Source organism: Dreissena polymorpha, chromosome 2 (genome assembly GCF_020536995.1).
Source record: "Dreissena polymorpha isolate Duluth1 chromosome 2, UMN_Dpol_1.0, whole genome shotgun sequence".
Classification (NCBI taxonomy): Eukaryota; Metazoa; Mollusca; class Bivalvia; order Myida; family Dreissenidae; genus Dreissena; species Dreissena polymorpha.
In genome coordinates this window covers 58,707,306-58,735,206 of record NC_068356.1, presented here as the reverse complement: position 1 = coordinate 58,735,206, position 27,901 = coordinate 58,707,306, and the positions used below count along the sequence as shown (strand labels likewise).

General features: G+C 35.1%; 1 protein-coding gene and 2 long non-coding RNA genes across 5 annotated transcripts in view; 1 reads left to right on the top strand and 2 right to left on the bottom strand.

Moving 5' to 3' along the window:
- Positions 1 to 27,901, top strand: part of LOC127867191 (uncharacterized) — a 234,316-nt gene that overhangs the window by 144,845 nt on the left and 61,570 nt on the right. The window lies entirely within an intron of this gene.
- Positions 1 to 27,901, bottom strand: part of LOC127867181 (uncharacterized) — a 91,897-nt gene that overhangs the window by 30,349 nt on the left and 33,647 nt on the right. The window lies entirely within an intron of this gene.
- LOC127867188 (uncharacterized) lies at positions 30 to 23,131 on the bottom strand. 2 transcript variants are annotated; one of them, XR_008043347.1, is made up of 5 exons: positions 23,025 to 23,131; positions 20,886 to 21,068; positions 20,256 to 20,325; positions 19,618 to 19,716; positions 30 to 653 (listed from the first exon to the last, which is right to left on the bottom strand). It is a non-coding gene; the product is annotated as an uncharacterized LOC127867188 (long non-coding RNA). The 2 variants fall into 2 exon arrangements; XR_008043346.1 differs by lacking the exon at positions 30 to 653 and having other exon boundaries at positions 17,592 to 19,716.

The window sequence follows — 27,901 nt, the reverse complement described above, 5'->3', positions numbered from 1 at the left end:
GATCAAAAATGTATGCAAAGTCTGTGCTGTATACCAGAAGTATTAACATTTTGCACTGGTCCATCACAAGTATTAACAAATAATAATACAAACACCAATACTTGAATAGTAGGTTTGTGTCAGGAAAATACATTTTGGCAAAAAGGACTTGTGTTAGAACTCGAGCACCCACATCAACGCATGACTCGTATCCTACATCAATAGCTCACTAGCTGAGCAGAGCATACTCAGGTAAACTAAAGTAAACCTAATCAAAACAAAAATTCTATCTGGAGATACCAGTAGCTAAAGAAACATCTGTTACAGTTGACCTAGGTAAAAGATCCTTCCCATAATTCCTTCCATCCCATGATTCTCCGAAGCATATTGCAGTGGTAAACTTCCACCCAAGGGAGATAAATCGTGCTGGTTCTCATCTGAAGAGTCAACATCTCTATAATAGTTGTCCCCCTTTGAAGGACTTGCGCCTCTCATTTGAAAATCCATGTGGAGGTGTTTTTGAAGTTCGTGTTTGAGATGCTTTGTAGATTTGACTATGCAAGACTGGCAAGAGCGGGTTTTGTGTACATTGTGAGAGTTTCCTGGATCGCATGTGTAGTCACGGAGAGATTTGCAGATTTGCACACATCCGGATACAATGTTTATACAGGGACCTGCGTACAAAAAAAGGAAACCGTGATGAAAAGAGCCAATAATTATTATAGCATCAATTCATCAAACAGCCTTCTGGTTGTTTTTGTTGTGGATGTTTCAAATAATTAAACAGTATTTCAGCCATATACCGGTAATGGAAGTTAGTTAACCTAATCACACTTTGCAATATTAAACTTAATTTAGTTAATAACAAAATCTAAGTGGTTTAAAAGAACAAACATACTTGCTGGTAAGCAAATAACGCTTTTTATTCAACAAACTGCATAAACAGTTTAACAGTCAACACTTCCCAAGAGGAGTGTGGCTTTAAGTCACATTGAAGGGTCTTGTTCACACATTGTGAAACTTTCAGTTCTCCAACTTCTTGTAACAGATTAAACAATAACAGATCATTGCACATCCAGGAGCAAATTTATACTAATTACGTTGGCTCATACTAAAAATACATTTTTTTAAATGTATAATCATCATTTTAAAGTTTCAAATAAGCGTAAACAACGACAGTCTGTATAGCCAAGAGGTTAAGACAAATCTAAAAGACACCGGTTTCAGCCCTTTCAATGCAACAATTTGTTTTGTTCTTCGTAATTTTCTTGTAATTATCATGGAGCTCCACAGGTCCATCTTTAAATTAGATCAAGAAATTTAAGGCAATTATTTAGACATTATATATACTCCATCTGTGAACAAATCTCTTCAATGTGACCAGAAACATTGTCATGAAGTAGGTTGGGATCAAAAGAAAAACGTTGGACTAAGAAAGCAATAACACAGAATATGTATGAAAACATAATGTTAAGGCAAATTATCATTTAAGTCCCAAATCATACAAATATAAGTTGTCCTCCAACTTTAAAATTAATAAATATACTTAAACTGATATACCCCACAATCTTAAAAGATCATGGGATGCATAAGAACAGGATTTTTAACTGTTTATCAAACATTCAAAACATGTTCCTTATGTGTTCATTATACCAACTACAGCCTTCTGTATTTCCGCCTCCTCTGGTGAGAGTTCCCTCCCCTGATCTATAAACTCATCTTTGGTTGCAAGGCACTCCAAGGCATTACTGGCTGTAAACACATGAGAACATCTGTTAAAACAATTTAGTATAAACATAAAGATCAGGGTTCGACACTCAGGCACGTCCGACAGACATTGTCTAGTAAGATCGGTGGTCGGGCTAGTAAAACTGCGGGCTAGCTTGTCCGACTGGTCGTACATAAAAAAAATCTGTACTGATTCATATAACTATAACTAACTGCTGTGAAAACCTTTATTTTTAATGTGTTAAATTACTCTCGTATCCGTTATTTACATTAAAACAAAACTTGTGTATTTAAATAAACGCGGAGCATTCACATGATACATCTCTATTTTTAGACGCAAAGGAGAGCTTCCTGTAGAAATTGCTTGTTTCCATTAGGTCACAATATACTTCAAGATTTCCTACACAAATTCAATGTGAAAGCAATAACTTTAACAAAAAATAAAGTCAAACTTTTGCGCATAGACATCCCCATAACCATACCTTTTCTTAAAGAGCATTCCAAGCCGCAATTATTTAAACAATAAAAAAGGGGGGTCATACGTTATGCAAGAAAGAACTCGACGCGAATCAGCGGTCACTGTTTTATGGCCATCTATTTACCGGCTTCGTACCAGTTGAGAAGGGTTTCCCGCCATCTGTCAAAGTCTCATGTAGTCTCCAACCTTCAAGCAAAAGAGTGAATTTTTGTTAAACATCAATGTTTTCCCTACCACATGCACAAAGAAACATTCTAAAATAAAGCCATGGCATGTGCCCCTACAGAGAATTGTGTCTTCTTATAAATGATGTTCATGTTATTAGAGAGTATAGCATTGCACTCCAAAATATTTTAGTATATTGTAACCTAAAGGAGAAATTTATTCTGATTAAAATGTGTTTTTCTTGCATATTATTATCTTCCTATGCATATTGCAGCAAAATATTAGGTTTGGCTGGATTCTGTCCATTTGGCCATTTTATATCATATTTTCACACGCAGGTGTTTTCGGTCCGAAGAAGGCAATTTTAGGCCTGTTAAAGCTTAAATGTCCCTTTAAGATTTAAAGTTGTTGTGTTCAATATATGCAACAAAATACCAAAACAAACCAAATGGACAGGCATGTGGGGCATATGCGGGGTGGGGAAAGAATGAATTTGGTAGATATTTTCACTCAAAGCAATTTTGATAATGCCTTTTTTGTCCTTTTTTTTTTTTAAATCACCCCAAAAATGTCAATTTCAAAGCAAAAAAAATCCAATTTAATCACAGACAATAAGCAAATTGGTGAAAATGAGAGATCAAAGATACTTTGAAGTGTAGAAATCAATAAGCTTCCAATAACTTGTTGTTTCGCACCAATAAAAGTGTAAAATCTTGAAAGCGCTTTGTTGCTCGGAGCCAATTTGTTTACAAGCTGCAAATGATATATTCTAGCATATAATGTCATGGGTGCCTTTAAACTGCAGAAGATGGTCAATATTCACTGCCAGCTCTCATTAAGAGGTTAAAGATAATACAAAATGTCATGTTTTGGGCACAAAATAAGTACTTTTGACTATTTTTATGGTGGCAATCTGGTCAAAATGGGGCTTCATAACCGAGCCAAAGACAAAAATGCTCATTTTGGGGGTCCAGAATGGAAGCAAAGGTTAAAATGAACAAGACACACACATGTAGGTAAGCATTAAAAGCTTAGAAATGAGGTTTCATGTTGTAACAGGGACAGAAAGGCAGCTCAGATCAATGCAAGCTTCCTGAAAGGGGTTTCTGGAACTTCTTCTGGGGACACAGCTTCCCGCAGAATTCTCAACACAACAAAGATCATTGATCCATGTCACCTTTGTATGAAAAGACAAGCGAATAAGGTCAATACTTCCTTAAATCACTGAATGAGAGAAGCATGTACCAAATAAAAAACAAAACTGGTTGCTGAAATGCCAAATTTTGGCAAAAAGATCCCTCTAAGGTTAATAATGAAGGGGAAACTTGCTACAACAATCCTATGTTTAAGTCGGACGCCACATCCTTTCAAGCCGGGACCATGACTGTAAGCATATTGTGAGAAAACAATACCAAACACAAGCTAATTGTAGGGTTACAAGTAGCTTATAAACTCAGATGTACTGCATACATGCTTAGGAACAAGGATAAACCAGTTAAGTGCCAACTTCCGCTGCCAACAAAGCATGAGCTTTACGTGTCAGGACGCGGAGCTATCAATACAAACTGCACGGGGAATTGCACGACGGCAAGGATTTGAGTGACCACAAACCTTATTATGACAGTAGTTCACACCTTAAGCATCATAACTATGCTTATTTGCTTGTGTACATGATAATAATCTAGTATTATTACCTGTTTTGCCATCGACAACCCTTCTCCAGTTGCCCTCGGCTAAGTCCCAGACATCTCTCTACCTGAAAAGGTCAAAATACCCAATAGAAATAGGTATAAAATGAAAAAAGAAAATGCATTTATGTATTGTATGTGTATTTCTATGAATAATAGCAAGTGATAAAGCTTGTTATGTTCATGATTGAACTAAATATGAAAGCTGGCTCAGTTAAGTGTCTGCTGCACTGTCCAAACTGTAAAAATGTTCGCCATTCCATGTCGGTGAAATGGGGCTCTGTTTGAATGTTCATGCTTTACGCACAAGCTATTGTTGCGTTACTGGATCACAAAGTCCCTGGTGTTGAATTCTGACTTCATGTTGCACATTAACGCTACACGGTCAACCAAAATGCCTTTGAATTTAAGTCGGAAAGCAATTTAGCCCTTATTCGCCTATATAAGGGTGGGGGTCAACTTGAAAAACAACTATTCCAGATCAAATAATCTGAATTCATGCATTTAATGCACGTATATTCTTCTCTTTTGCTAAGAAATGACCAAATATCAGCTTTCCCAGTCATATTTTGCACTTGCAGATGATATTTCATTTTTACCTAAAGTTAGTTTAGGTCACAATATACTAAAAGATTTCCTACACAAATTCAATGTGAAAGCAATAACTTTAACAAAAAATAAAGTCAAACTTTTGCGCATAGACATCCCCATAACCATACCTTTTCTTAAAGAGCATTCCAAGCCGCAATGATTTAAACAATAAAAAAGGGGTCATACGTTATGCAAGAAAGAACTCGACGCGAATCAGCGGTCACTGTTTTATGGCCATCTATTTACCGGCTTCGTACCAGTTGAGAAGGGTTTCCCGCCATCTGTCAAAGTCTCATGTAGTCTCCAACCTTCAAGCAAAAGAGAGAATTTTTGTTAAACATCAATGTTTTCCCTACCACATGCACAAAGAAACATTCTAAAATAAAGCCATGGCAAGTGCCCCTACAGAGAATTGTGTCTTTTTGTAAATGATGTTCATGTTTTTAGAGAGTATAGCATTGCACTCCAAAATATTTTAGTATATTGTAACCATTAGTAAAGTTGTAATGAATATTAATGATTTTCTGCAGTGTCGTAAAACTGTAGAGCATGATTTTACAACTTCTATTGAAAATCGGTATCGTCAATGTAAACATTTTTGCGTAGCAGACAAGAGAGGGTAATTTAAAGAATGGCTTTGTTCAAGTTCGGATTTTCGTCCGACAAATCAGTTAATAAAAAAGAATCCGACGCTTAAACTGACACGAAACGTAAATATGAAGAAACACGAAAACGTCAATTTTATCCTAGATGGAAAATCGAGTCAGTTCCCATGGATTGAATTTGAAAAAAAAATCTGGTGTTCACTGATTATTTACTGATAAATCCTGATTAAACAGTTACATGACACAATTGTGTTCATTTGCTATGTAATTTGTGGTCTAGTAGACATCAGGTTCGGGCTAGTACATTTTAAGAGGAGCTGGTCCGACGGTCTTGCTGTAAAAAAAGTTAATGTCGAACCCTGTAAAGACAATCTTACAGAAATAATTGTAAACAAAACTATTGCCAAGCAATATATGTCCCCTACCGGTGAAACACCATTATTTTCAGATTAAAAAAAAATATATATATATTTGTTGCCATAGCAACCAGATTCTTGATGTAGGAACAAAATGAAAAGACCTGCATAATCAAAATATTACCATCTGTCCATGTTTCAAGTTTCATGAAAAAATATGAAGAACTTTTAAAGTTATCGCAGGATCCAGAAAAAGGTGACGGACAGACTGACAGACAGACGCACAGAGCGCAAACCATAAGTCCCCTCCGGTAGGGGACAATAAATATAGTGTTTGCTTTACATTCAAAATCTGTACATTAGTTATTGCATTGATGATTTTAAGTGTGTTTCATCAAAGAATGTACACAATAAATGGAATATTTTATTATGCCCCCATTCGAAGAAGAGGGGGTATATTGCTTTGCTCTTGTCGGTCGGTCGGTCGGTCCGTCCGCCAGATGGTTGTAAGACGATAACTCAAGAACGCTTGGGCCTAGGATCATGAAACTTCATAGGTACATTGATCATGACTCGCAGATGACCCCTATTGATTTTGAGGTAACTAGGTCAAAGGTCAAGGTCACGGTGACTCGAAATAGTAAAATGGTTTCCGGATGATAACTCAAGAACGCATACGCCTAGGATCATGAAACTTCATGGGTAGATTGATCATGACTTGCAGATGACCCCTATTGAATTTGAGGTCACTAGGTCAAAGGTCAAGGTCACAGTGATTCGAAATAGTAAAATGGTTTCCGGATGATAACTCAAGAACGCATATGCCTAGGATCATGAAACTTCATGTGTAGAATGATCATGACTCGCAGATGATCCCTATTGATTTTCAGGTCACTAGGTCAAAGGTCAAGGTCACGGTGACCCGAAATAGTAAAACGGTTTCCGGATGATAACTCAAGAACGCATACGCCTAGGATCATGAAACTTTATGGGTAGATTGATCATGACTCGCAGATGACCCCTATTGATTTTCAGGTCACTAGGTCAAAGGTCAAGGTCACGGTGACCCGAATATAGTAAAATGGTTTCCGGATTATAACTCAAGAACGCATATGCCTAGGATCATGAAACTTCATGGGTAGATTAATCATGACTCCATATGACCCCTATTGATTTTCAGGTCACTAGGTTAAAGGTCAAGGTCATGGTGACCTGAAATAGTAAAATGGTTTCCGGATGATAACTCAAGAACGCAAACGCCTAGGATCATGAAACTTCATGGGTAGATTGATCATGACTCGCAGATGACCCCTATTGATTTTCAGGTCACTTTGTCAAAGGTCAAGGTCATGGTGACCTGAAGTAGTAAAATGATTTTCGGATGATAATTCAAGAATGCATATGCCTAGTCAGTGAAAACCAAGATTTGGTCAGGGAAAAGTCAGTGAAAAGTCGGGGAATTTTATTTCATCAGGTTGGTGGCAACCCTGATAAACTACATAGCAACTTCATATTTGGCTTACTGGGGGGCATTGTGTTTCTCAAAGAATCTTGTTGTTGTTGTGTTAGGATGTTTGTATACTGACACCGTAAATGTGCGCTATACAAACAATTGGAACACCACAGTCATGTAATATTCGTTATAAATTCAAATTATTTACAGGTACTTGTTAAACGAAAAAACATTTGCAAATTTGCTGGCCAAGAATGTTAATAACTGGTAACAACATTTTTACCTCTTGTAAAGCACTACATTCAAAGTTGTTTTCTTCTGCACAAATGTTTACTGGCCCATCTTGAAAAAGAAGGAAAAATGATTTGTTTGTGTTTATGTTAAAATAGGAAAAGCTATGTAAACAGGAAATATTCCACCCAAAGTAAGATTTGTGTAAATACTTTACATAACTTTGGAATTTTACGTTACCGATTACTTCTTATCACAGGCAACTGCTCATCTTTAAGACTTGTGAACTGGATATGTGGCCATTAACCTTAAAAATGTTCTTTATTGAACACACACTCAATGAAACAAGAAATAACCAAACCCCAATAGGCTGTTAGGATATAGGATATACATGTATACAAGTAATAAGTGACTAGCATATTTAGGGAAAGTTTGATAACGGTTCAATAAAACCTGTAAGACTTAGAGAGCGGAAAGCCGTCTGCCCATCCATCCACCAAAGGTGATCTTATAATATTTCATGTCAAGAAGTATAAAAAGGAAAATAATATTGCAATTTAGGAATATTATTATTATCATCATCTGCCAAGTGCCAAAAACTGAAGATATTTTTTATAAAGCTAAAACAACAGCTTTAAAATAACCATTGTGTCTTTATTGCTTCATTGTTGGGAGTTATTACGGTTAATATTTTACTGAGACAATGTCAAACGTTTTGTAGATTATTTTGATAAATATGTTTGTATAAGGGCTACTCACTGTGACACTTATAGGACATGGGTTCAATAACCAGTCTTGGCACATGTGAGGTTGGTTGGATGTCAGATGACATACTAAGATGCTGGATAAGCAAATTTGTTTACGTACCATGTTTTTGTTACCATAAATTAACAAGGCTCTGTAGAAATCAGCCAGTTAAATCCTTGCATCATGACTTCAATTGTAGCATTGAGAAGAAGAGCCCATAACAGTTTCCTTCCGAATGTCACAACTGTGAGGTATCTAGGGGGAATCCCTATTTGCAACACTTCAGACTGGCAATGAGGCTTCCTGAAATAGTGGCAGGAATGTTTGTTAAATTGTATTTCATAGGTATAATGTTCACATAATGTTCTATCTATCTTATATACAGTATCTGTCAGTCCTTTGTAACTTATGCTGCATAAAAACATTGCACATGTTCGCTCACAGCAATAACTTTGGAAGTTTTTCAATTGTATCTATTAACAGCTTGTGCAAGAGCTAACAAAAAACCTGTAAAAGGGACACAGCTCATTCAGCATTGTGCAATATACCATGATCCAGCGTTCTCTCTTACCAAAGAACAATTCAACCACAAATGTTCAGCAACATACAATCACAAACCATTTGGAAACATGAGGACTTCATATGTTGTGGCATGGCAGACTTTTAAGTAACCTGCCTGAAAACTGATATTCTAGTGGTACTAAAGAATTATCATTTGTGTCTAAAACCATGTTTATCATTTTATTATATTGGAAAATGTATTGAATAGACAATCTGAATCACATTTGCTTTTTCTCCAATTCAGAATTACTTATGTACAATGAAAAACCCTACATTTTGGCCTAAGTCACAGCAAAAAAAAAACACTACTGTCCTTCATTCTTGTCTATTATCACATTAAGTATTTCCGTGGTAAATAGGAGAGATAGCACTAAAATTAAATTAAACGAGAATCAAAAAAGATTTGATACACCATCAGCAAAAAAGATCTGATACAACATCAAAAGAAACAATCAATGAAGTTAATATCATTTTTAATAATTGGAAATTCATGACACATAAATAAATAAATATCTTGGTTATTTGGAAGCACTGATCAAATTATTTTAATGCAAAAAATGTCAGTTTCACCACAAATATAATCAAAATAAATAAGTGGTGACTGTGTGCAACCCCAAGAATTTTAACAATATTAATAATGTCTGACCCAAGCACTTGCAAGCAGATGTACACTTTTTGTTTAAGTGAAGGAGATGAATGGGAAAATTTATTTAAAATGGTTTTGTAGTTGATTTTGGCTTCAAATGACGGATTCCATCATGAAAGGACACTCATTACCAAGAATCAATTGATATTGGCATAGAGAGATGTTTTCTTTCAGATTTAACAAGTAGGTCACGAGTGTTTGTTGGTAAACAATAGCCAGGGTGCATACATGAAATACTGCCAGAATAGCTGACCAGCTAGAAAACAGGGTTAGAGTATAAATCAGGGCCCTCACACTACTTTTGGGGAAGGGGTCCGCAGCCCTTAGGAGGGGGAATTTTCGCGGCGTTTCCCTTTTTGGGGGATTTTTTTACTTACTCTCTCATTATTACATTTGTACATGTTTGCACTATATTCATTGCATTTTTTATAATTTAGTATGTTTGCAAAGATTAAATTCAAATAGAATTGAGATATAATAATCATTAGACACATCTTTCTATTAAAAAAAAAAAAAAAAATTTTTTTTTTTTAGGGGGAATTTTTCCCCCAAAAAGGAGAAAAAAGTATACTTTTCAGGTGGGGGACTGCCGCCAAAGTTCGGCGGCAGATTTAATAGATTGAGGGCCCTGTAAATAGATGATTATTTTTTTTTAAGAGCAAATTTCCAGCCTTCAGTAATGTCTTCAAACAGTTGCTTTCAAAATATACAAGCTACTTAACTAACAAAACAATTTAGTTATGATAAATTTACTTAAAATCTTTACATTTTCCCAAAGAGGTGAGAAAAATGCTGTTATGAAATTCACAGGCACTACTGACTAGGCATAAGTTGCTCCCCCCAACCAGCTATTACCCCCTACCAAAACCCTCAAAATTGTCCATTTTTTATACGAAACATTATACAGACAATTGTTATACGAATTCAATGTGAATGACTGTCCAACCAAATTATGCAAGCTTGCAATGTATTTTCGTGGTAGCCAGATCGATTCAAGGAAACGTTTTTGCAAGTTTGCAGTTTGATGACTGCTGTATGATAGACTTATGTGAAAAGGCATTGATTTATTCATTAAGAATGAAGTCTTTTGCATTGTTTAATACCAATAGTTTGCGAATCAGTTGAAAATTGATAGAGTAGTGAGCTTCTGATATTGGCTGGTGTCACATACCTTGCTATATGTATATATATAATATAAGTAAACAAAAATTAACTAACATTTTTTGTTTTGAAATTTTGTTAAACACATTGACAATTTTGGGGGTTTTGGGAGGGGGTAGCAGCTTGATAATGGGGAGCAACTAATGCTGATAATGCTGAGTGAGAGTGATGAAAACGTTATGAGTAATGTAACAGCAAAATACACAATTTTCTGTGGTGATATACGTTAAATCAAGTATGCTGAAATAAATTTAAAATAACGATAAACATCAAAAACGAATTATGAAATCACTACTATTCGACATTGGTTTCTAATTGAATCAACTTCCGAAATATATACTGTCCGAAACGCAAGCATTAAACGTAGTATAATTGTTTGGTCATAATGTCCTTGTTTTATTAAAAACAAAAAGAACAAATTACTCAAGGATATAATTTCCTGATTACAACACGATTGTTTTACCTTTAAATTGCAATTAAAACAAAGAGTAAGGTCTAAAAACAACACCATTAATAAAGTTCTTGAAAGTGATCTCCCCTGATTAGTTGTCACTGGGGTGTCAGACTATTCACCCCAAGACAATTCACGCCCTGGACAATTCACCCCCAGAATTTGATTTCCTTGGACAATTCACCCCCAAAGACAATTCACCCCAAGACAATTCACCCCCATACTTTTTAAATGATATTTTTTGTCATTTGCCTAAGTCATATTTGATTATAAGTTGGGGACGATTGAACTTTACCAGTACGTACAAAAGAATGGAAAAGCGTATAATTGTATCTTTGCTATGCGCGCAGCACCTAACACCTAGCGAAACCCCTAATAATCCTTTTTGTAATATATATATTCCTTAGTATCGGGGGCTACCGTCCCAAACCCCCGCTTTGTCAATAGTGGAAAACAACTGCGTGCCGGTAAAGTTCAATCTTGCCATAAGTTGTGAGCAGATGTTTTGGGGTTATAATCCCGGGGTTATAATTTTGACTTTGCAGCTCAATTTTGACGTGAAAATAATGAAATGCAGTATGTAAATGAAAGATGACATTGTGATTTTGTCACATGGAATGCAACCAATGTATTTTTTTATAAACTGTGTGACAACATATAAAATTGAAATTCTACTTAAATGTACCCCGGGTACTCTTAAGTATACTTAAATGTACACCGGGTACGGAAAATATACTGAAACATACCCAGAAATTCTAACGCTAAATTGGGCTCGATTGGTCATTGTCGGCTCGGGTACTACTTAAATGTACCCCGGGTACTCTTAAGTATACTTAAATGTACTCAAGGTACGGTAAATATACTGAAACGAACTCGGGAATTCTAACGCTAAATTGGTCGTTGTCGGATTTTTCATCAAATTAATTATGGTCATAAGTATGTCGATATTATATAACATTTCGTCTCTATATTATCGGAACTACTGTTCAAAAAGCATTTTGAGTAAGTTTTTTTTCAAAGAGAATTTTGTTTCGTATTCCGTAGCGCTTTTTACAACATGGGATTTTAGTCGGGAATAAATATCGGGTACATTATAAAATGGCCTGGTACGTGTGAGCATATTTACCAAAACCGGGGTACATTTAAGTATACTTAAGAGTACCCGGGTACACGTAAGTAGTACCCGAGCCGACAATGACCAATCGAGCCTAAATTGGTCGTTGTCGGCTCTTTACAAATTAATCATGTTCATATTTATGTCAATATTCTGTAAAATGGCCTCTATATTATCGAAACTCCTACTTAAAAAACCATTTTGAGGATTTTTTTAAAGAAAATTTTGTTTCGTATTTCATAGTGCGTTTTAAGAGATCGGATTTTCGACGGGAATAAAACTCATGTACAGTCTTAATTTGCCGGGTACGTGTTTGTATAATTTTCGAACGCGGGGTACATTTAAGTATACTTAAGAGTACCCGGGGTACATGTAATTAGTATCCGAGTCGACAATGAACAATCGAGCTACACTATGTAGGTCGTCCGGTTAACTCAGTGGTTGGTACACGAATTCTCACCAAGACGACCCGATTTCGATTCCCGTTCCCGTCGCATTTGATCTTGGTAGTTGGTCATTATATCGGACAGGTGTGGTTCTTAATGGGTACTGCGTGCAACACGCCACTGCACAATACACAACCAAAATGGACAATCTTTTAGTAAATAGCTGGAAATTGCAGCTCTAATTCAAAATCGTTCCAACTTTCGAGAGTTTGGTAAGTTTATAAGGTGGAAGTGTTTGGAAACAAGCCGGATCTACACCTAATGGCACGAATTCAATGCCAACTTACGGCGAATGCGGGTTTTGCTGTTAGTCACCATACCGGTCCGGTGGGGTTTTCTCCGAGCATTCCGCCCACACCCGCAACAAAACCACACCAAAATTGACTGTCGTTTAGCAATTAAATACCGGTAACTAAAGTACCAAATGTCGTCCAACCTTTCGTGTATCTATTACGTTAGGTAGGAATGCTGGGACACACTCCAGGTCCTCACATTATGTTGCCTCAGGCGCGAAATGACCTCATTAACTATGAAATACACATATAGGCTGCAGAATGCAGTATACGGTTTAAGGGGTATACAACGCCACTTTCCAGGTGATTGAGATATATGTGAAAACGCGAACACATTAAAATTATAGTTAGAGAAAAAACGCAGTGTTTCAGGAAAGAAATACATGTATATGCAAATAAAATTCTATTTATTTTTTATATTTTTTATTATTTTATTCCTTAAATAGTAAAAAGTGGGTTATAAATGTATCAAATATCCAAGTATATTCAATTTAATTTAACAAATACAATTTACGAGAAAAGATCGATTGCTTGTTAACGTTTAAGTTATATCGAGATGCATAAAAATATTACGGGTTTTACTTTTATAGTCATACTCATCTCTAAATAATACTCCTTCTTTGCTTTTTATTTAAACTACCACATTGCAAGTATGCATTTTTGACAACGTTATTATCAGACTAACAGACACAGCTTTATGCTATTATCAAAATATGGATTAAGGAAAATAATGGACACAGATCTGTAAACCAGATTTTTTTATGTCCACCAGTCTACACTTGGAGACACTTCTAACGCATCACTCTTCAATCTTGAATATCTCAGTTACGATTAAAGATATTGATTTAAAATTTTACATATGATCATTTGACTACGTTCTAAGCAAGCTCACGATAAAATCATTTATCCGTGACGATTGGACGCTTCAGCACGTGGGGTAGGTGTGGTTCTATATTTTTGCACGTGAACATGTTGAAACGCGATTTAATTCTAGTTTTATTTCAATTTAATTATTTTAGGTGAGTACTTACATAAGGAAAACATAAAATTAATTTACAAAACAATATAGCTCGTATGAATATTCAGGAGCGCAATCGCGCACTTTACATTTTACAGGCTACCTTTCCCACTTGCTAAAGCGTCCGATCGTCACGGATGAATGCTTTTATTGTTAGCTTGCACATACTGTAGTAAAATGATCACATGTGCATTTTTAAATAAAAATATTTACTCATTACTGAGATATGTAAGTTTTAAAACTGTTGCGTTAGAAAAATCACCAAGTGTAGTAAAAGGCGATATACATTTTATTCCAATTTAATTTCAATTTCATAATTCTAGGTAAGTTTTTACACAAGAACAACATAACATTAATTTAATAAAAACATTAAGGCTCGTATGAATATTCACGAGCGAAATTGCTCAATCGGCATGTTGCAAGCCGGTCAGTTATTTAGACGTGTAAGTTTATGCGTTTTATTTTCACATTGTTATTATTTTACGTTGTACGAGTCTGCGAATTTGACTTTTGAAGTGACGTTTTTAATTTGTTAAGTTTTACATGTTGTTGTTTTTCAATTTCATTTACATTTTCAAGAGTTATTAGATATGTGTTGAATTATTCTTGGTCCAAATTTCAACACAATCCGATAAAAAATCCGGGAGCTATATTGATATGATTAAGTGATGCGTTAGAAGTGTCTCCAAGTGTATACTGGGGAACATATTGTTTTTGTCCTGATTGTTTGTTGGTTTGTTTGCGTCAAACTTTAACATTGGCCATAGCTTTTGCAATTTTGAAGATGGCAATTTCATATTTGGCACGCATGCGTATCTCATGCAGCTGCACTTTTTGAGTGGTGAAAGGTCAAGGTCATCCTTCAAGGTCAAAGGTCAGATAAATGGGGGGGACATAGTGTTTCACAAACACTTCTTGTTAATACTAGTAACGCTCAATTGGTCATTGTCGGCTCGGGTACTACTTACATGTACCCCGGGTACTCTTAAGTATACTTACATGTACTCCGGGTCCGACAGTTATACTAAAAGTACCCGGGAATTTTAACGCTTAATCAGTCGTTGTCGGCTTTTATGTAAATTAATTATGTCCAAATTTATGTAAATTTTCATTTTAATGGCTTCTATATTATCGGAACTCACACTCAAAAACATGTCGATGCAGTTGTTTTTTTAAAGAGAAGTTTGTGTAAGATAAACAATATCGTTTAACGGTAATCGGTAGCGCGTTTTATGACATCGGATTTTGGGCGGGATTACAACTCGGGTACAGTCTTATATCGACTGGGTACGTTTTAGCATATTTACCGTTCCCGGGATACATGTTAGTATACTTAAGAGTACCCGGGGTACATGTCAGTAGTACCCGAGCCGACCATGACCAATCGAGCACTAGTAACACTTTTTGGTTCGATTTAAATTAAATTCCGTTCCGTTTTGGCTTTAACATTTGTGTCGGTTCATGTATTCTTTCTTATTAAAATAAAACTTAAATTGAGTCAAATTTTTTGCAGAGCTGAGCCCGTTTATATCCGGTCGAGTTACAAGTTACCTAAGCCATTCTAAGACCGGATACATAATCCAAATCTTGTGTTCCACGGTCGCACACACTTGTTGTTATTTTATTTTTTTTCCAACAAATCCAATTTCACCCCAGGAAACCCGATACCTTGCGGGTCGTGTAATACCATAGGGGACAGTGCTGTGCATTTTGGCATGAACTTACATAGGGTAAGTAAATTGGAAAAAAAAAAATTTCAAATTCAAATTTGAAACAACTGTGTATGAACATTAATAACAAAGGTATCGGCCTACATGTAGAAAAAATCCTGACAAATTTTCTTAAAAAATGAGCGAAATGTGGCTCCCTGAGGTAGAAGATCGGGCAAAACGGGCCATGTTCAGGCATTCAGGGGAGAAAAAACTGCTTTAATTTGCAAGCCACTGCCATTATTAGGGGTTTATACAAACGTTCACATGTCTGCCATAACCTCTCAGCAGGGTTTTTCCAGAAAACTATTTGGCTTGCAAATTAAAGCAGTATTTTCTCCCCTAAATGACTGAACATGGCTCGTTTTGCCCGATCTTCTACTTCAGGGAGCCACATTTCGCTCATTTTTTTAAAGAAAATTTGTCAGGATTTTTTCTACATGTAGGCCAATACATTTGTTATCAATGTTAATACACAGTTGTTTCAAATATGACTTTGAAAAATTTAATTTTTCCAATTTACTTACCCTATGTAAATTAATGTCAAAATGCACAGAACTGTCTCTTATGGTATTAAACGACCCGTAAGGTATCGGGTTTCCTGGGGTGAATTTTAACATTTGTATTGCCATCAAAGTTTTCTAATCGAAAAAGTATTGGCAAGTTCAAGTATCATATGCTACCAAACGAGTTTTCGGTCAGTGAAACTGTGTCAGCAAATAAGTATTCTGGATAAGAAGATTGTAAATTATACCGATGTACTGTCCTGAGATTCTAGCTTCCATAATTAGCTGTTAATTTGCACAGGACGTACAGAAAAACAGTTGTAAACGGCCTCTTCACTGAAATATAACAGTGAAATACAGTAACCTGTCTGAAGCTTCAAAAACATCAGAGGATAATCGTGTGTTAATAAAGCCACCTTTATATATAGATGAGAACATGATATGTGTGTTTTAATGATTAAATAACGTTTTTACGTTTATTACCATATACAACATTCATGTAATAATTTTTAAGTCACACTTGTGTGAACAACTTTATCTACGCTATTTAAATCCATTTTGTTTTATTTTGCCGACAATCTACTCATAGTATGCACAAATCGACAATAAGCAAACGTCGTATGTAACAATACATGTGACATGTTAAACTTATTGATTTGAAAGGACATTTTCACAAATGTAGGCTTAAAACGGATGCTGTGTTTAGTCAGTAATATCTGTTATTCTTAATACTTTCAATTGTTTCAAAAGCACATTCATGTAAAAAGTTTTTTCTAAGATGTATACGTTTTTTTATGTATACGTTTTTTTATATAGTTGTTAAGAAATATTTTTGTATGAAAAGCATAATATCGATTCGAGTCAAAACTTGAAACCCGTATCTTTAAGACATTTTAATTGTTATTCCCATGTGATAAGTATACATACGTTTCATTGTCACGTTCATGCCACCGTAAACATTTCTTTAAAAATGGATTCTAAAATGTGATCTCATCTGTTTTTATGTTGTTTGTTTTTTTCTAAATTGAGCGCGATTCCATGCGGGGCATGGATCTTGAGCTGATTTTCAAGAAGAGCAAAAAGTGTTATAGTATCATGACCTAGAATATTGTAAGCCTCATAAACGGTTGACTATACGCACACGTCCTTAACTCGTTGAAAACAATCAACAGTTGACATCGTTCTTAAGATTATAACATAATAAATAAATAATAAGTTGAACCAATTATATATTAAAACAGTTGAATATATTTACGATCTCCCGCGTAATTGGTTTCAGTACATTTCAGCTGTTTTATTAACTGATAAAAATAACTTAAAAGTTAAAAGTTAAACACATAAAATAATGTGGTTTTCGAGTAACGTAAAACTCAGTCTTTACGTCCATGAGCCTTTAATTAAGAGTTTTACAGCTAAACATTATAAAACAAGTAGTGATGATACTAATCGTGTTATCATAAGTAGGGGTAACAATTTGACTTTGATGAAAATATGAGTCTGCATCTCCAAAATTATCTCATGTTGCACTAATTATAGGGACTGGGTCTCTAAAAATATGTTTCCAGAAATCAAGACTTATTCACCCCACACTTCCAAATAGCAGTGATTAAAATGGTTGTTGTGTTCCAATGTCACGTTTCAGAAAAACATAATCAAACTCATGCGCATTTTTCAATAAGTGCTATATATTTTATATTTAAGTACATTTAATTGACACCATTCGCACGACTGACGTTTGTGGAGAGAACATGGCGATTGATTAGTAGCATCAGACACATAAGTATAATCGTGACCAAGGTTGTAAAGTGACACAACTGAAACAAAGGAAATTTGTGTCCAATCTATATATCAAAAAGACATGGTCTTAAGACGTTCGCTTTTTTAAAAGTCAAAAAAAATGTGTTTGAAAATTTTACGGAAATATACATACTTGAGTGTTGTGTCAACAAAATGAGCGTAACAGGCGACGAAACATGATCTTGTCACGTTCTTTCCGTGAGTTAATGTTACGTGAATAAAGTAAGCGAGTAACAGGCAACGGCGTTTAATGTTGTCGCGTCATTTCTGTGAGTTAATTGCACTCACTTGAATTCAGTTAGCAAGTTCAATCAATCAAACAATCCAATAAAAACGTCATTTTATAAAGTAAACCAACAAGTGAGATATTAGTTAGTATAAAAAAGCTTATACGAGACGTCAGCATCATCTAGGGGCATAATTTGAACAAACTTAGTAGAGGACTATAAGATGTCACTACATAGCAAATTTGGTAGCCCTAGGCCCAATGGTTATTGACAAAAAGATTTTTAAAGTTTGCACAAAATAGGCCTTATAAAAGCAAATTTTCGATTTTTTAACCCCCCGGGGCAGGGTCAAATTTGACCCAAGAGGCATAATTTGAACAAACTTAGTAGGACTATAAGATGTCACTACATAGCAAATTTGGTAGCCCTAGCCCCAATCGTTATGGACAAGAAGATTTTTAAAGTTTGCACAAAATAGGACTTATATAAGCAAATTTTCGATTTTTTAACCCCCGGGGCAGGGTCAAATTTGATCCCAGGGGCATAATTTGAACAATTTGGTAAAGGACTATAAGATGTTACTACATAGCAAATTTGGTAGCCCTAGGCACAATGGTTATGGACAAGGAAGATTTTTAAAGTTTGCACAAAATAGGCCTTATAGAAGCAAATTTTCAATTTTTTAACCCCCCGGGGCAGGATCAAATTTGACCCCAGTGGCATAATATGATCAAACTTGGTAGAGGACTATAAGATGTCTCTACATACTAAATTTGGTAGCCCTACGCCCAATGGTTATGGACAAGATGATTTTTAAAGTTTGCACAAAATAGGCCTTATATAAGCAAATTTTCAATTTTTTAACCCCCCGGGGCAGGGTCAAATTTAACCCCAGGGGCATAATTTGATCAAACTTGGTAGAGGACTATAAGATGTCACTACATACCAAATTTGGTAGCCCTAGGCCCAATGGTTATGGACAAGAAGATTTTTAAAGTTTGCACAAAATAGGCCATATATAAGCAAATTTCAATTTATTGACCCCCCGGGGCAGGGTCATATTTAACCCCAGGGGCATAATTTGAACAAACTTGGTAGAGGACTATAAGATGTCACTGCATACTAAATTTGGTAGCCCTAGGCACAATGGTTATGGACAAGAAGATTCTTAAAGTTTGCACAAAATAGGCCTTATATAAGCAAATTTTCAATTTTTTGACCCCCCGGGGCAGGGTCAAATTTGACCCCAGGGACATTATTTGAACAAATTTGAAAGAGGTTCACCACATGAACATTCCTGAGAAATTTCATCAGAATTGGACCAGTAGTTTCGGAGAATAAGATGTTTAAAGAAATAGTTAACGCACGGACATTCGCACGACGGACACAGGACCATGACATAAGCCCCGCTGGCTTTCGGCCAGTGGAGCTAAAAACGTTGGACTAAGAAAGCAATAACACAGAATATGTATGAAAACATAATGTAAATGCAAATAATCATTAAAGTCCTAAATCATACAAATACAAGTTGTCCTCCAACTTTAAAATTAATGAATATACTTAAACTGATATACCCCACAATCTTAAAAGATCATGGGATGCATAAGAACAGGATTTTTAACTGTTTATCAAACATTCAAAACATGTTCCTTATGTGTTCATTATACTAAATACAGCCTTCTGTATTTCCGCCTCCTCTGGTGAGAGTTCCCTCCCCTGATCTATAAACTCATCTTTGGTTGCAAGGCACTCCAAGGCACTACTGGCTGTAAACACATGAGAACGTCTGTAAAAACAATTTAGTTATACATAAAGACAATCTTACTGAAATAATTGTAACTAAATATATTGTTTGCTTTACATTCAAAATATGTACATTAGTTATTGCATTGATGAGTTTAAGTGTGTTTTATCAAAGAAGGTACACAATAAATGAAATATTTTATTGTTGTGATGTTTGTATACTGACACCATAAACGTGTGCTATACAAACAATTGGAACACCACAGTCATGTAATATTTGTTATACATTCAAAGTATTTACAGGTACTTGTTAAAAGAAAAAACATTTTGCAAATTTGCTGGCCAAGAATGTTAATAACTGGTAACAACATTTTTACCTCTTGCAAAACACTACATTCAAAGTTGTTTTCTTCTGCACAAATGTTTACTGGCCCATCTTGAAAAAACGGGAAAAGGATTTGTTTGTGTTTATGTTAAAATAGGAAAATCTATGTAAACGGGAATATTCCCCCAAAAGTAAGATTCGTATTAATACTTAACATAACTTTGGAATTTTACGTACCGATTACTTCTTATCACAGGCAACTAGTGCTCATCTTTAAGACTTGTGAACTGGATGCGTGGCCATCAACCTTTAAAATATTCTTTATTGAACACACACTCAATGAAACAAGAAATAACCAAACCCCAATAGGCTGTTAGGATATAGGATATACATGTATACAAATAATAAGTGACTAGCATATTTAGGGAAAGTTTAATAAAGGTTCAATAAAACCTGTAAGACTTAGAGAGCGGAAAGCTGTCTGCCCATCCATCCACCAAAGGTAATCTTATAATATTTCCTGTCAAGAAGTATAAAAACGAAAAATTTATTGCAATTAAGGATTATTATTATTATCATCATCTGCCAAGTGCCAAAAACTGAAGATATTTTTTATAAAGCTAAAACAAAAGCTTTAAAACAACCATTGTGTCTTTATTGCTTCATTGTTGGGAGTTATTAAGGTTAATATTTTACTGAGACAATGTCAAACGTTTTGTAGATTATTTTGATAGATTTGTTTATATAAGGGCTACTCACGGTAACACCTATAGGACACGGCTTCAATGACCAGTCTTGGCACATGTGAGGTTGGTTGGATGTCAGATGACATACTAATATGCTGTTTAAGCCAGTTTGTTTACGTACCATGTTTTGTGACCATAAATTAACAAGGCTCTGTAGAAATCCGCCAGTAAAATCCTTGCATCATGACTTCAAGTGTAGCGTTGAGAAGAAGTGACCATAACAGTTTCCCTCCGAATGTCACAACTGTGTGGTATCTAGGGGAGATTCCCTATTTGCAACACTTCAGACTGGCAATGAGGCGTCCTGAAATAGTGGCAGGAATGTTTGTTAAATTGTTTTTCATAGGTATAATGTTAACATAAATCTCTATCTATCTTAAATACAGTATCTGTCAGTCCTTTGTAACTTATGCTGCATAAAAAAATTGTACATGTTCGCTCACAGCAATAGCTTTGGACGTATTCCTAATGCACCTATTAACAGCTTGCGCAAGAGCTTACAAAAAACCTGTAAAAGGGACACAGCTCATACAGCATTGTGCAATATACCATGATCGAGCGTTCTCTCTTAAGTGAGATTTACCCAAGAACATTTCACCCACAAATGTTCAGCAACATACAATCACAAACCATTTGGAAACATGAGGACTTCATATGTTGTGACATGGCCGACTTTAAAGTATCCTGCCTGAAAACCAATATTCTAGTGGTACTAAAGAATTATCATTTGTGTCTAAAACCATGTATATATATTGGATAATGTATTGAATAGACAATCTGAATCATATTTGCTTTTTCTCCACCTCAGAATTACTTCTGTACAGTGAAAACCCATACATTTTGACCTTAGTCACACCAAAACACTACTGTCCTTCATTCTTGTCTATTATCACATTAGGTATTTCCGTAGTAAATAGGAGAGATAGCACTTAAATTAAAATAAACATGAATCAAAAAAGATCCCAAGAATTTTAACAATATTAATAATGTCTGACCCAAGCACTTGCAAGCAGATAGATGTACACTTTTTGTTAAAGTGATGGAGTTGAATGGGAAAATTTATTTAAGATGGTTTTGTAGTTGATTTGGGCTTCAAATGACGGATTCCATCATGTAAGGACACTCATTACCAAGAATCAATTGATATTGGCAGAGAGAGATGTTTCCTTTCAGATTTAACAAGTAGGTCGCGAGAGTTTGTTGGTAAACAATAGCCGGGGTGCATACATGAAATACTGCCAGAATAGCTGACCTGCTAGAAAACAGGGTTAGAGTATAAATAGATGATTATTCTTTGAAGAGCAAATGTCCAGCCTTCATTAATGACTTCAAACAGTTGCTTTCAAAATATACAAGCGTCTTAAATAACAAAACAATTTTGTTATGATCCATCTACTTTAAATCTTTACATTTTCCCAAAAGAGGTGAGAAAAATGCTGTTATGAAAACCACAGGCACTCAGCATTAGTTGCTCTCCCTGACCAGCTATTACTCCCTACCCAAACCCTCAAAATTGTCCATTTTTTTACGAAAAAATATATAGACAATTGTTATACAAATTCAATGTGAATGACTATCCAACCAATTTATGCAAGCTTGCAATGTATTTTCATGGTAGCCAGATCGATTCAAGGAAATGTTTTGGCAAGTTTGCAGTTTGATGACAGGTTTATGATAGACTTATGTGAAAAGGCATTGATTTATTCATTAAGAATGAAGTCTTCTGCATTGTTTGATACCAAGAGTTTTCAAATCAGTTGAAAATTGATGGAGTAGTGAGCTTCTGATATTGGCTGGTGTCACATACCTTGCTATATGTATATATAAAATGTAAGTAAACAAAAATTAACTAACATTTTTTGTTTTGAAATTTTGTTTAACACATTGACAATTTGGGGGGTTTTGTGAGGGGGTAGCAGCTGGATAAGGGGGAGCAACTAATGCTGATAATGCTGAGTGAGTGTGATGAGAACGCTATGAATAATGTAACAGCAAAACACACAATTTTCTGTGGTGATATATGTTAAATCAAGTATTCTGAAATAAATTTAAAATAACGATTTACATCAAAAACGAATTATGAAATCACTACCATTCGACATTGGTTTCTAATTGAATCAACTTCCGAAATATATACTGTCCGAAACGCAAGCATAAAACGCAGTATAATTGTTTGGTTATAATGTCCTTGTTTTATTAAAAACAAAAAGAACAAATTACTCAAGGATATAATTTCCTGATTACCACACGATTGTTTTACCTTTAAATTGCAATTAAAACAAAGAGTAAGGTCTAAAAAGAACACCATTAATAAAGTTCTTAAAAGTGATCTCCCCTGATTAGTTGTCACTGGGGTGTCAGACTATTCACCCCAAGACAATTCACGACCTGGACAATTCACCCCCAGAATTTGATTACCTTGGACAATTCACCCCCAAAGACAATTCACCCCTAAGACAATTCACCCCCATACTTTTTATATGATATTTTTTGTCATTTGCCTTTGTCATATTTGAATATAAGTTGGGGACGATTGAACTTTTCCAGTACGTGCAAAAGAATGGAAAAGCGTATAATTGTATCATTGCTAAGCGCGCAGCATCTAACACCTAGCGCTACACCTAATAATCCTTTTTATAATATATATATATATATATATATATATATATATATATATATATATATATATATATAATATATATATATATATATATATATATATATATATATATATATATATATATATATATATATATATATATATATATATATGCTACCGCCCCAAACCCCCGCTTTGTCAATTGTGGTAAACAACTGCGTGCCGGTAAAGTTCAATCTTGCCATAAGTTGTGAGCAGATGTTTTGGGATTATAATCCCGGGGTTATAATTTTGACTTTGCAGCTCAATTTTGACGTGAAAATAATAAAATGTAGTATGTTAATGAAAAATGACATTGTGATTTTTGTCACATGGAATTCAACCAATGCATTTTTTATAAACTGTGTGACAACATATAAAATTGAAATAAATAAAGTTTGTGGTCATTTTCGGCTCGGATTCTACTTAAATGTACCCCGGGTACTCTTAAGTATACTTAAATGTACACCGGGTACGGACAATATACTGAAACATACCCGGAAATTCTAACGCTAAATTGGGCTCGATTGGTCATTCTCGGCTCGGGTACTACTTAAATGTACCCCGGGTGTTCTTAAGTATACTTAAATGTACCCAAGGTACGGTAAATATACTGAAACGTAACCGGGAATTCTAACGCTAAATTGGTCGTTGTCGGCTTTTTCATCAAATTAATTATGGCCATCAGTATGGCAATATTATATAACATTTCGTCTCTATATTATCGGAACTCCTGCTCAAAAAGCATTTTGAGTAAGTTTTTCTTCAAAGAGAATTTTGTTTCGTATTCCGTAGCGCTTTTTACGACATGGGATTTTAGGCGGGAATAAATCTCGGGTACATTATAAAATGGCCGGGTACGTGTTAGCATATTTATCGTAACCGGGGTACATTTAAGTATACTTAAGAGTACCCGGATACATGTAAGTAGTACCCTAGCCGACAATGACCAATCGAGCCTAAATTGGTCGTTGTCGGCTATTTACAAATTAATAATGTTCATATTTATGTCAATATTCTGTAAAATAGCCTCTATATTATCGAAACTCCTACTTAAAAAAGCATTTTAAGGATTTTTTAAAGGGAATTTTGTTTCGTATTTCTTAGTGCGTTTTACGAGATCGGATTTTCGGCGGGAGTAAAACTCATGTACAGTCTTAACTTGCCGGGTACGTGTTTGTATATTTTTCGAACGCGGGGTACATTTAAGTATACTTTAGAGTACCCGGAGTACATGTAATTAGTATCCGAGTCGACAATGACCAATCGAGCTACTCTATGTAGGTCGTCCGGTTAACTCAGTGGTTGGTACACGAATTCTCACCAAGACGACCCGATTTCGATTCCCGTTCCCGTCGCATTTGATCTTGGTAGTTTGTCATTATATCGGACAGGTGTGGTTCTCAATGGGTACTGCATGCAACACGCCACTGCACAATGCACAAACAAAATGGACAATCTTTTAGTAAATAGCTGGAAATTGCAGCTCTAATTCAAAATCGTTCAAACTTTCGAGAGTTTGGTAAGTTTATAAGGTGGAAGTGTTTGGAAACAAGCCGGGTCTACACCTAATGGCAGGAGTTCAATGCAAACTGACGGCGAATGCGGGTTTTGCTGTTAGTCACCATACCGGAACGGTGGGGTTTCCTCCGAGCATTCCACCCACACCCGCAACAAAACCACACCAAAATTGACTATCGTTTAGCCATTAAATACCGGTAACAAAAGTTCCAAATGTCGTCCAACCTTTCGTGTATCTATTACGTTAGGTAGGAATGCTGGGACACACTCCAGGTCCTCAGTCCTCATAATATGTTGCCTCAGGCGCGAAATGACCTCATAAACGTTGAAATACACATGTAGGCTGCAGAATGCAGTATATGGTTTTAGGGGTATACAACGCCGCTTTCCAGGTGATTGAGATATAGGTGAATACGCAAACACATTAAAATTAGAGTTAGAGTAAAAACGCAGTGTTTTAGGAAAGAAATACGTGTATAGCAAATAAAATTCTATTTATTTTTAATATTTTTTATTCTTTTATTCCTTAAATAGTAAAAAGTGAGTTATAAATGTATCAAATATCCAAGTATATTCAATTTAATTTAACAAATACAATTTACGAGAAAAGATCGATTGCTTGTTTAGGTTTAAGTTATATCGAGATGCATAAAAATATTACGGGTTTTACTTTTATAAAAGTCATACTCATCTCTAAATAATACTCCTTCTTTGCTTTTTATTTAAACTACCACATTGCAAGTATGCATTTTTGACAACGTTATTATCAGACTAACAGACACAGCTTTATGCTATTATCAAAATGTGGATTAAGGAAAATAATGGACACAGATCTGTAAACCAGATTTTTTTATGTCCACCAGTCTATACTGGAGAACATTTTGTCCTGAGTGTTTGTTGGTTTGTTTGCGTCAAACTTTAACATTGGCTATAGCTTTTGCAATATTGAAGATAGCAACTTGATATTTGGCATGCATGCGTATCTCATGGAGCTGCACTTTTTGAGTGGTGAAAGGTCATGGTCAATGTCATCCTTCAAGGTAAAAGGTAAGATATATGGGGGGCATAGTGTTTCACAAACACATCTTGTTAATACTAGTAACGCTCGATTGGTCATTGTCGGCCCGGGTACTACTTACATGTACCCCGGGTACTCTTATGTATACTTACATGTACTCCGGGTCCGATAGTTATACTAAAAGTACCCGGGAATTTTAACGCTTAATCGGTCGTTGTCGGCTTTTTTGTAAATTAATTATGTCCAAATTTATGTCAATTTTCTGTTAAATGGCTTCTATATTATCGGAACTCACACTCAAAAACATGTCGATGCAGTTGTTTTTTTAAAGAGAAGTTTGTGTAAGATAAACAATATCGTTTAACGGTAATCGGTAGCGCGTTTTATGACATCGGATTTTGGGCGGGATTACAACTCGGGTACAGTCTAATATCGACCGGGTACGTTTTAGCATATTTACCGTACCCGGGGTACATGTAAGTAAACTTAAGAGTACCCGGGATACATGTCAGTAGTACCCGAGCCGACCATGACCAATCGAGCACTAGTAACACTTTTCGGTTCGATTTAAATTAAATTGAGTTCCGTTTTGGCTTTAACATTTGTGTCGGATCATGTATTCTTTCTTATTAAAATAAAACTTAAATTGAGTCATTTTTTACAGTGCTGAGCCCGTTTATATCCGGTTGAGTTACAAGTTACCTAAGCCATTCTAAGACCAGATACATAATCCAAATCTTGTTTTCCACGGTCGCACACACTTGTTGTTATTTTATTTTTTTCCAACAAATCCAATTTTAACATTTGTATTGCCATCAAAGTTTTCTAATCGAAAAAGTATTGCCAAGTTCAAGTATCATATGCTACCAAACGAGCTTTCGGTCAGTGACACTGTCAGCAAATAAGTATTCTGGATAAGAAATAAAGATTGTAAATTATTCCGATGTACTGTCCGGAGATTCTAGCTTCCATAATTAGTTGTTAATTTGCACAGGACGTACAGAAAAACAGTAGTAAACGGCCTCTTCACTGAATTATAACAGTGATATACGAGTAACATGTCTGAAGCTTCAAAAAACATCAGAGGATAATCGTGTGTTAATAAAGCCACCTTTATATATATGAGAACATGATATGTGTGTTTTAATGATTAATTTACGTTTTTACGTTTATTACCATATACAACATTCATGTAATAATTTTTAGGTCACACTTGTGTGAACAACTTGATCTAAGCTATTTAAATCCATTTTGTTTTATATTTGCCGACAATCTACTCATAGTATGCACAAATTGACAATAAGCAAACGTCGTATGTAACAATACACGTGACATGTAAAACTTATTGATTTGAAAGGACAACTTCACAAATGTAGGCTTAAAACGGATGCTGTGTTTAGTCAGTAATATCAGTTATTCTTAATACTTTCAATTGTTTCAAAAGCACATTCATGTAAAAAGTTTTTTCTAAGATGTATACGTTTTTTTATATAGTTGTTTATATATATATATATATATATATATATATATATATATATATATATATATATATATATATATATATATATATATATATATATATATATAATTTTGATAGTTGGTAGACACGACTTAGTAATATTTTATTTCAGTGCTCAGAATGAAACTGGCATTCAGAAATATTTTTGTATGAAAAGCATAATATCGATTCGAATCAAAACTTGAAACCCGTATCTTTAAGACATTTTAATTGTTATTCCCATGTGATAAGTATACATACGTTTCATTGTCACGTTCATGCCACCGTAAACATTTCTTTAAAAATGGATTCTAAAATGTGATCTCATCTGTTTTTATGTTGTTTGTTTTTTTCTAAATTGAGCGCGATTCCATGCGTGGCATGGATCTTGAGCTGATTTTCAAGAAGAGCAAAAAGTGTTATAGTATCATGACCTAGAATATTGTAAGCCTCATAAACGGT